The sequence below is a fragment of the Elephas maximus genome, chromosome 22, assembly GCF_024166365.1.
Source record: "Elephas maximus indicus isolate mEleMax1 chromosome 22, mEleMax1 primary haplotype, whole genome shotgun sequence".
NCBI classification, from domain to species: domain Eukaryota; kingdom Metazoa; phylum Chordata; class Mammalia; order Proboscidea; family Elephantidae; genus Elephas; species Elephas maximus.
In genome coordinates this window covers 30454414-30464361 of record NC_064840.1, presented here as the reverse complement: position 1 = coordinate 30464361, position 9948 = coordinate 30454414, and positions in this window count along the sequence as shown.

Sequence of the window (9948 nt, the reverse complement as noted above, 5' to 3'; positions counted from 1 at the left end):
GTTCTACTCTGTCATACAGGGTCACTGTGAGCCGGAATTGACTCAACGGCACCTAACAACAGAATCGTATGTTTCTCACCGGTTCTGTATCTCCTCTAGGGAGCCCTAAGACAATGGGTAATGGCTTCCCCTGTTACTAGCCCTGGGGTGCTGCACCACCCTTTAGGGTTTCCTAAACTCTGCCCAACCCCTTTATTAAACCTTCCTCTAATGACCCAATGTGTATGTGCCCTCTCTCCCCTGCTGGGCACCTGACTGATACGGTTTAGGCAGAAGCAAACCTTACCCTCAACTCTTCCCTCCCCAACGTACGTGGAATATCAAGAGCGAAGCCTTGTTAAGGACCCTTTGGAGGCGTTGAGTAGAATCCACGTCATGCCACTTAGAAGAAAACCCAAGCTCCATACCACAGCTGAGAGGACCTGAGCCTGCTCTCCAAACTGATCCTCCTCCACTCTCCTCCTCGTGCACCCCAGCCACAATGGGCTTCTTGCTGTTCCTTACGTGCTCCAAGTTTGTTCACACTTTTAAACCTTTGCGGCTCTGGTTCCTTCCTTCCCTCTGCCTGACACCAGGTTCTCCTAGGTTGTTGAGTTTAATCCTTTCTCCCGCAAACTCCCTGAGGCAGACATTGTTTTTTTTTTTTTTTTTTTGGCATCACTGTGTTTTAAAAAAAAAAAAAAAGTGTTTTAGGAGCTGCAAACTCAAGTGCCTAAGGTAACATAAACAAAGGAAAGGGCCAGGACTAATAAAAGTCATTCATCCCTGCTGGTCTGGCTTTTGTTTTCCCACTTTTGACAGAGAAATGAGTGCAGAGAAATATCTCCTTACTCTAAACATACGCACAGAGCAAAGACAATCATGGTGGCAGTTGTCCTTGCCTCCTTGGCATTGGGGAGCAATAGAAACTAAACAGGACTGCTGCAAACCACGTACCAGCCAATTTGCTGTTTTGCAAAAACGTGGACTGGGTGTGGCCAGACCTTGCCATTGTTCAAGAGAAGCTGGAAATCTAGATATTTGCGTGTCGTCTCCTCATTTCTAAATGTTGGCGCTTTTGAAAACTCTGGGCAGGCCGTGCTGAACACATCTTTGGGCTGGATGCAACGCAGAGGCTGCAGTACTCCATCACGGCTACATACCCAGTGGGCTTGTTGCTGTTAGTTTCTGTCTCAGTCATCTAGTGCTGCTGTAACAGAAATACCACACGTGGATGGCTTTAACAAAGGGAAGTTTCTTCTCTCACGGTCCAGTAGGCAAGAAGCCCAAATTCAGGGTGCTGGCTCCAGGGGCAGCCTTTCTCTCTCTGTTGGCTCTGGAAGAAGGTCCTTGTCATCAGTCTTCCCTTGGTCTGGGAGCATCTCAGCACAGGAACCTCAGGTCCAAAGGACACGCTCTGCTCCCGGCACTGCTTTCTTGGTGGTATGAGGTCCCCAACTCTCTTCTTGCTTCCCTTTCCTTTTATCTCTTGCAGGCCACACCCCAGGGAAAATCCCTTTACATTGGATCAGGGATGTGACCTGGTAAGGTTGTTACAATCCCACCAGCATCTTCTTTAATGTACAACTACAATCACAAAATAGAGGACAACCACAGAATACTGGGAATCCTGGCCTAACCAAGGTGATACACACATTTGTGGGGGGACAAAATTCAGTCCATGACAGTTGTCACTGAGTCTGCTCTAACTTATGGCAACCTATGTGTAAAACAGAAGCTGTGCCATCTTCCTGGTTGTTGGCATGTTTGAGTTTATTTTATGGCTATTGTGTAATGCCTTCCAACCAAGGAGGCTCACCTTGCAGCACAATATTGGACAGTATTCTGTTGTCCATCCTAGCCTGCAAGATCCACAGAAATCTGTCCTCTACGGGGTGATTTGCTGACCAGTGTCATCACTCGGGTTGGTGTCACCCAGTGCAGTAACTCATGGTGTCACCCCTCCCATACCAGACCATACAGAATCCTTCGTAATTTTTTTTGTACTAATATTACTTGTAAATCATAATTCTCATCTATCACTCCTTCTTTTCCGTGAATTACTACTTCATTCACAAAAAGTTATTGACATAGCTTCACAAATACTAATTACCACAATATCATAGCTAAAGCGCCAGAGAATTTGACAAAAATTTTGTTTTTGTCTATAAAAACACCGGCAGCAACAAAAACAACACGTGCTTGTAGCGTGTGCAGATGAAACCACTTGATTCGAAGTGTCATTGTCATTGGGTAATAATGACAGCTCTGACCGGAGCACATTAGAAGGTTTAAAAAGTAAATTAGCACAGAGTTTTAGCCTTGTAGGTATATTGACACATATAAGCTGGGCTTACGAAAAATGTTTTTGTAGCTATAACTAACTCCAGGGATGTTTTTATTAAAAAATAATAAATTTCTGCTGAAACATTGCCCAAAAATTTTATAGACAGTCATTTTCGTGGTACCCCCTCAGACGGTGTCACCTGCACCCCCACGCCCCCTAGTGATGCCACTGCAGTGGGCTAGCACCTAGTGTATGCTCAGTAATTATGTGCTGAATAACTGAATGAATAAACGAATAGTCTTCCCAGTGGACTTCTCAGAGCTTAGAGGTAGCTGACAAGCAGTGCAGCTCCCCTCTGGTGGGAATGTAAAACAGAGTAGGTTCAGGGTGGGAAGGAGGTCTCCATGCCAGCTGGGAATTCCAAGGGACGTTTGCTCATGGGCTCAGCTGCAGCCTTTCTGATATTTCCTGAGGATTCGATTTCTGCATCACTTGGTCTAGGGCTGATATGTGTCATATATTGATATGGCCAGGCTTGGTTTTATAGCCCACATTCGTTCAGATGGTCAATAGTGTGGTACACTGATTGTTAAATATTTTCATATCACCTCCAAACAAACAAAAAAAAAGCAATTAACTTGTTGCCATCAGGTCGATTCCAATTCATATTGAGCCCATGTGTTACAGAGTAGAACTGCTCCACAGGGTTCCCTTGGATGTAGTCTTTATGGAAGCAGATTGCCAGGCCTTTCTTCTGTGGTGCCATGTTGTAGGTTCAAACTGCCAACCTTTAGGTTAGCAGCCAATCGCAAACCACTTGCGCCACCCAGGGACCTTTATCCCCCTCAACTGAGTGCAACCATGGAATTCTATAAATCTATAACTGGCCATGGTCTGCTACCACCAAGGAAGGCTGAGGAGGTGGGAAACGAAGCATGTTGTCAAAACAAGATTGACTTCATTTAGGGGTTGAATTCTTTTCCAGATTTTGCAAAGGGCTGACTAAGATTTTCTTGGAACCCATCCATGGTTCTCATCTGTTTTCCCATCAGGGAGGCTTATGGGCTCTCACACCTGCCTTCTATGCCCAGCCAAAGCCATCCCAAAGCTCCTAGAGAAAGTGAAAAAACTGTATACATACCGTACCTTACCAGTTGTCACTGAGTTGATTCCAACTCATGGAGACCCCGTGTGTGTCAGAGTAGAACTTTACTCCATAGGGTTGTCAATGACTGTGATCTTTTGGAAGTAGATAGCCAGGTCTTTCTTCTGAGTCACCTCTAGGTAGATTTGAACCTCCAATCTTTCGGTTAGCAGCTGAGCATTTAACCATTTGTGCCACCCAGGGACTCTGTGGAAAAACTGGAGTGGTCCAAATAAAAGTGATGAGACAGGCCAAGCACAGAGTGATCTGGAGGAAGGCACTGACGGAGTAGGTGATGGCTTCGGGAAGAAATTACAGTTCATTTACTCCAGCATATAAAAACTCACTCCCTCCGGGCTTCACCAGCACCCGACTCCTGTCTGGCTCTACCTATTTGCACCGTAAGCACGAAGTTCACCGTCTGTTCAAACACTAAATAGATGTTAGCAGCACTTTATTGGATCAGCTCAAGGTGATTTAGCTTTGTTCTTAGAACACATTCAGCATCTTTTAACACGTGAGGGTGGCCTTTCTATGGGCACAGAAACAGTTACTCTTCTGTAGATGCTAACCAAACAAATTATATCATCCAATGTGATAACATCAATTTGGAGAGATGTGCAAACTTATTCCTAGAAGTTCTGTTGCAGGTTCATCCTGAAATTTCCCAAAGCAAAGCTTCCCAGCTTTTATTTGAGACTGGCAGAAGAAGAAACAAATCAGTCTTAAAAGAAATACAACCAAAATGATGCTGAGAAGCAAGACTTCGATTTGCTTACTTTGGACATGATGTCATCACGAAAGACCAATCTCTAGAAAAAGACATCACGTTTGGTAAAGGAGAGGGTCCTCAAAGACAAGGGAAGCGCTCCATGAGATGGGTCGACGCAATAGCCACACCGATGGACCCAGACATACCAGTGATCGTGAAGGTGGCGCAGGACCGGTAACATTTCATTCTACTGTGTGGAAGGTCGTCATGAGTCGGAGTCGACTAGACAGACCCTAACAACAGCGACAAAGTAGTGGTTTACAAACTAATTTTTGTTCTAGAAACTTTTCCCCCTAAATACAAAAGGTCGATATACAAAGCTGATAAAGGGCAAGGTGCTCGGGGCAAAGCCAACTAGGAAACTCAGAGCACCCACTTGTCACCCCACTCCCTCTGCCCCAGAGGGTCTATCAGAAACCTCCCAACTGGAACATAGTTTAAACTGCTGTCTTTGTATACCTCCAAATAGCTCGAGTCATATGGAGATCCACAATCCAAATTGCCTTTTTACAATTGAAATTGTGTAATATCTTAAGCATTCAAAAATAATACATTGACCTTCAACCAAACCCATTGCCTTCGAGTCAATTCTGACTCATTCTGAGTCATAACGACCCTATAGGACACAACAGAACTGCCCCATAGGGTTTCCAAGGAACACCTGGTAGATTGGAACTGCTGACCTTTTCATTAGCAGCCAAGCTCTTAACCACTAACCCACCAAAAAAAAAAAAAACCCTTGCTGTTGAGTCAATTCCAACTCATAGTGACCCTATAGCATGGAGTGGAACTGCTCTATAGGGTTTCCAAGGAACACCTGGTGGATTTCAACTGCCGACCTTTTGGTTAGCAGTAGCTCTTAACCACTGTGCCACCAGAGCTCCAGATAAACCTTGGGGGGCAGTGAATTTACGTAAATAGGGGAGGAACAACTCAGGAAAAGTGAGTGAGGGGCTACACAACTCAAAGAATGTAATTAATGTCACTGAATGGTACATGTAGAAACTGTTGAACTGTGTATATCTTGCTGTATATACTCTCAACAACAAAATAAAATTTAAAAAAAATGGGTGATGGTTGCACAACATTGTGTATGTGATCCATGCCACTGAACTGTACACACATAAATGATTAAAATGGCAAATTTTATGTTATATTTTATCACAATACAGTTTTTTAAAAGAGAGAATGTATATGCCCGCCACTCAATTTTATCAAATCTTAAAATTTTTCTTGATTTTCTTCAGTTTTATTAAAGGAGTAAAATATTAAAATATTGTTGACCTTCCCCACACGCCCTTCCCTAATGACATCACCATCTCCCACTCCCTCCTTCCCCTCTACCTTGAATTGGGTATTGATTACCCCATGTGAGGTTTTTCCTATTAATACATATTCACATACATGCCTGCATGTATTCTCTTTTCTAGCTCAATGTTATATTTTGGCGATTTATCCATGTTGATACCTTCAGCTCCGGCTCATGGACTTCAACTCCTATGGTATAGTCCTTTGTATGGTCTTATGTGTGGATTTTCCTGTTGCTTAACATTTGCTGCTCCCCATCTTTCACAAAATGTTGTAATCCGCCTTCTAGTACCTGTGGCCTACTGTGAAATCTTCCCTAGAGCAGTAGATTTTAAATTTACCTGACTGCAACGCACTATCAGAAATGCATTTTACACTGGGACCCAGTGCGACATACGCACGTATGCGCGCGCACACACACACACACACGAGTGAAACAAAAGTTTCACTAAACAATATTCTTACTACACTCTCAGAAACACTTTCATGGTAATTTATCCTATTTTATTATTTAAACTTTTGGTTCCTGAGTTGCTCTATCAATTCCACAACCATTAATGGGTCTCCCAGTTGGAAAACCATTGCCCTAGAGTTTATCCCTGGAGTCCCTGGGTGATACGACAGGTTAAGTGCTTAACTACTATCTGAAAGATTGGCGGTTTGAACACACCCAGAGGCGCTTTAGAAGACAGACCTGGTGATCTGCTTCCAAAAGCTCACAGCTTTGAAAACCCAATGGAACACAGTTCTAGTCTGTACACTTGGGATAGCCATGAATCAGAACTGATTCAATGGCAACTGAAAAAAGGGCATACACCTGGAAGTGGAACTGCCAGGTTGGGAGGTGTGTACTTCCTCAACTTTACGAGAGATGGCCCAGAGCTATTGTGCAAATTTACACTCCTACCAGCAGTGTGCACGGGTATCTGTTACTCCATAACCTCACCAACACTTGGCTTCATCTGCCTTTTTCATTTTTGCCAACATAATGAATGTAAAATAGCATCTCATTGTGCTTTTAGTTTGTATTTCCCTGATCAGTGGTGAAGCAAGGTATCTTCTCACATATTTATTAACCACTCGTCCTTCCTGCTCTTATGAGTTGTCTTTTCACATCCTTTGTGTGTGTGTATGTGTGTATGTATTTCACTGCTGTTGTTAGGTGCCGTTGAGTTGGTTCTGTCACAATAGTAGGTATATAAAAAAAAAAGTATATCTGAGCTTATTGTTGCAGCCACTGGGTCAGTCCATCTTGTTGAGGGTTTTTCATGGTTAAGGCCATGTGTTGACTTGGCTGGGCCATGATTCTCAGTGGTTTGGCAGTTATGTAATGATGTAGTTTGGCAGCTATGCAATGATGGAGTTATTCTCTATGATGTGATCTGATGTGATCAACTGATCAGTTGTAAGGGCAGTTTTCTCAGGGCTGTGGTCTGCAACCAATATATATTCTGGCAAAGCTTGCTTGCTTGCTCTGGATCCTGCATCCAGCTCATTGTCATCTGACCTCCAGTTCTTGGACTTGAGCTAGCTGCCTACCATATTGCCTGCTGACCTTGGGTTCCTCAGCCTCCACAGCCTGTGAACTTGCAGCCTACCATCTGACCTGCTGATCTTGTGTTTGTCAACCCCCGCACCTACCTAAGTCAGAAGAAGCCTCCAGCCTGATGCCTGACCTGCAGACTTGGGACTTGTTGGCCTCTACAATCACTTGAGCCATTTCCTTGAGATAAATCTCTCTCTCTCTCTTTCTCTGTGCTTCACTGGTTTTGCTTCTCTAGAAAGCTCAAAGACAAGGATCTTCCTCTATTTCTCTGACCCTCTGCTTTAGCAAGCATGATGTCCTTCTCCAGGGATTGCTCCCTCCTGGTAACATGTCCAAAGTAAGCAAGAGGAAGTCTTGCCATCCTCACTTCTAAGGAGCATTCTGGCTGTACTTCCTCCAAGGTAGATTTGTTTGCTGTTTTGGCAGTCCACGGTATATTCAATATTCTCATCAACACCATAATTCAAATGCATCAATTTTTCTTCTAAATTCCATCTGCATTGTTCAGCTTTCTCATGCAAATTTTTGATTAGATAGTTTTGTTTCATCAACTCGAGGGCACTGGGTTCTGGGTTATCATTTTCTTGGCCCTTTGTTTTTCCATATAAATTTCATGATCGATTTTTTTCACACTGAAAACTTTATTAGGATTTTGATAGAAATCGTTTTCAATTTTAAAGATTATTGAGAGAATGGACATCTTTATGATATCTTCTCTTCATGACTGTGAATTTTGCATGTATTGTCATTATTCACATTTTTCTTTTGTGCCCTTTAATATTTTTATTTCATTTTCTCAATCTTCCCCATTTAAAAAAGTTATTCCTAACTTCTTTACAGTTTTGATGCTACTATAAAAACTTCTATTACTCTTTCAGATGCCTTTTATTTTTCTTGCCTTATTACATTGGTTAGAAGGTCCAATACAATGTTGAATAAGAGTGGCGAGGATGTACATCCTTGTCTTGTTCTCAATCGTAGAGGAAAAACCAGTCTTTCATCATTCAGTATGATGTTATTTGTAGATTTTTCACAAATGCCCTTTATCAGGTTGACGTAGTTCCCTTGTATTCCTAGTTTGCTGAGAGTTTTTAATCATGAATGGGTATTGAATTTTGTTAAGTGATTTTTCTGCATGTTTAAGATGATCATAGAGCTTAAAAAAAAATCTGTCAATAAGTGAACTAATTTTCAAATGTTGAACCAACCTTGCATTCCTGGGATAAGCACGACTTTAACATATGAAGTTTTACCATTTTTAATGGTGTTGGATTTTATTTGCTAATTTTTTGTTAAGGATTTTTGTGTCTATGTTCATGAGGGATGTTAGTTTGTAGTTTGGTAGATTTTTAATAGATACCCTTAACAAATTAAAAAATGTTTCCTTATATCCCTCGTTTGCTAGGAGTTTTAACCATGAATGTATATTAGATTTTTGTCAAATGCTTTTTCTTCATCTATTGAGATGATTATATGGCTCTTCCCCTTTAGTTTGTTAATGTGATAAATTCTATAAAAAGATTTTCTGATGTTGAGCATTTCTTCATTTTAACTAATTTAAATTACATTATAAAGACAATTTTATACTGTAAATTTTTCCTTTATTAAAAAAATCTATATGACAAATAATATACTAATATTTCCTTTTTATAAGTTAAAATACTTCAGTATATCTGCAAATGCGTAGCATCCCTGGAAGGATGCATGACACATTTGTTATAATGGTTGCCTTTAGGGAAGGGGAATCAGGTTGTTGAAGAGGAAGGGAGAGAGGTAGTCCTAGTACCCATTTGTCCTTTTTGCATTGTGTTCTATGAGCATTTAAATCCTTTTGAAAACATTAAATCAAACTGAATTAAAACATTACAGAAAAATAATGGAGTACCTTTGTCCACCATTCTCATTCTTTATTGGCCTCCCCTGAAGTTACCATTGTTAGGGATTTGGTGTCCTTCCTTTGAAGGATAGTCTTTGCATTTACAAACATTGTAATATCTTAAGTTTAAAAAAAGAAAATGTATTAGTGTTTTCTTCTAGTGCCTTTTCCCTGCTTTTCTATCAATATATGTATGTTATTGCCACTATGAGTCGGAATCGACTCGACGGCACTGGGTTTGGTTTTTTGGTTTGGTATTGTTGTATGCTGTCAAGTCAATTCCGACTCAGAGACCCTATATGACAGAGTAGAACTGCCCCATAGGGTTTCCTAAGTTGTAATCTTTACAGAAGCAGATTGTCAGGTTTTCTCCTGCAGAGCCACAGGGGTGGGGGGTGGGGGTTCAAACCGCTAACCTTTCAGTTACCAGCCAAGCAAGTGCTTAGCTGTTGTGCCACCAGGGCTCCTTTCATATGTGTATAAAACCAAACCCATTGCCGTCGAGTTGATTCCTAATCATAGCAACCCTACAGGACAAAGTAGAACTGCTCCATAGGGTTTCCAAGGCTGTAATCTTTACAGAAACAGACTGCCATCTTTCTTCCATAGAGCTGCTGGTGGGTTCGAACCACTGATCTTTTGGATAGCAACCCTGTGCTTAGCCACTGCGCCACCAGGGCTCCCAATAGACACACACCCACACCCGTATACACACACCCACACCCATTGCCATTGGGTCAACTCCGACAAAAACTATGGAATAATGTTTTGTGTTACGTGTGTGTGTGATGTAGATGAAATCATCCAAGTGTAATTCTGCTGTTTTTGCTCCATTTTCTGTTTGGAAGATCTATCCATGTTGTTAATAGACATGCTCCTCTTTTTTAATAGCTGAATGGCATTATATAACATGAAAACACAACTATTGTCCAGAGTAGATATGGTGCTGTTGTTGTTGTTCTTGTTGTTAGCTGCCACTGAGTGGCAGTCCCCCACTCATGGTGACCCCGTGCACCACGGGATAGAACTATTGTGA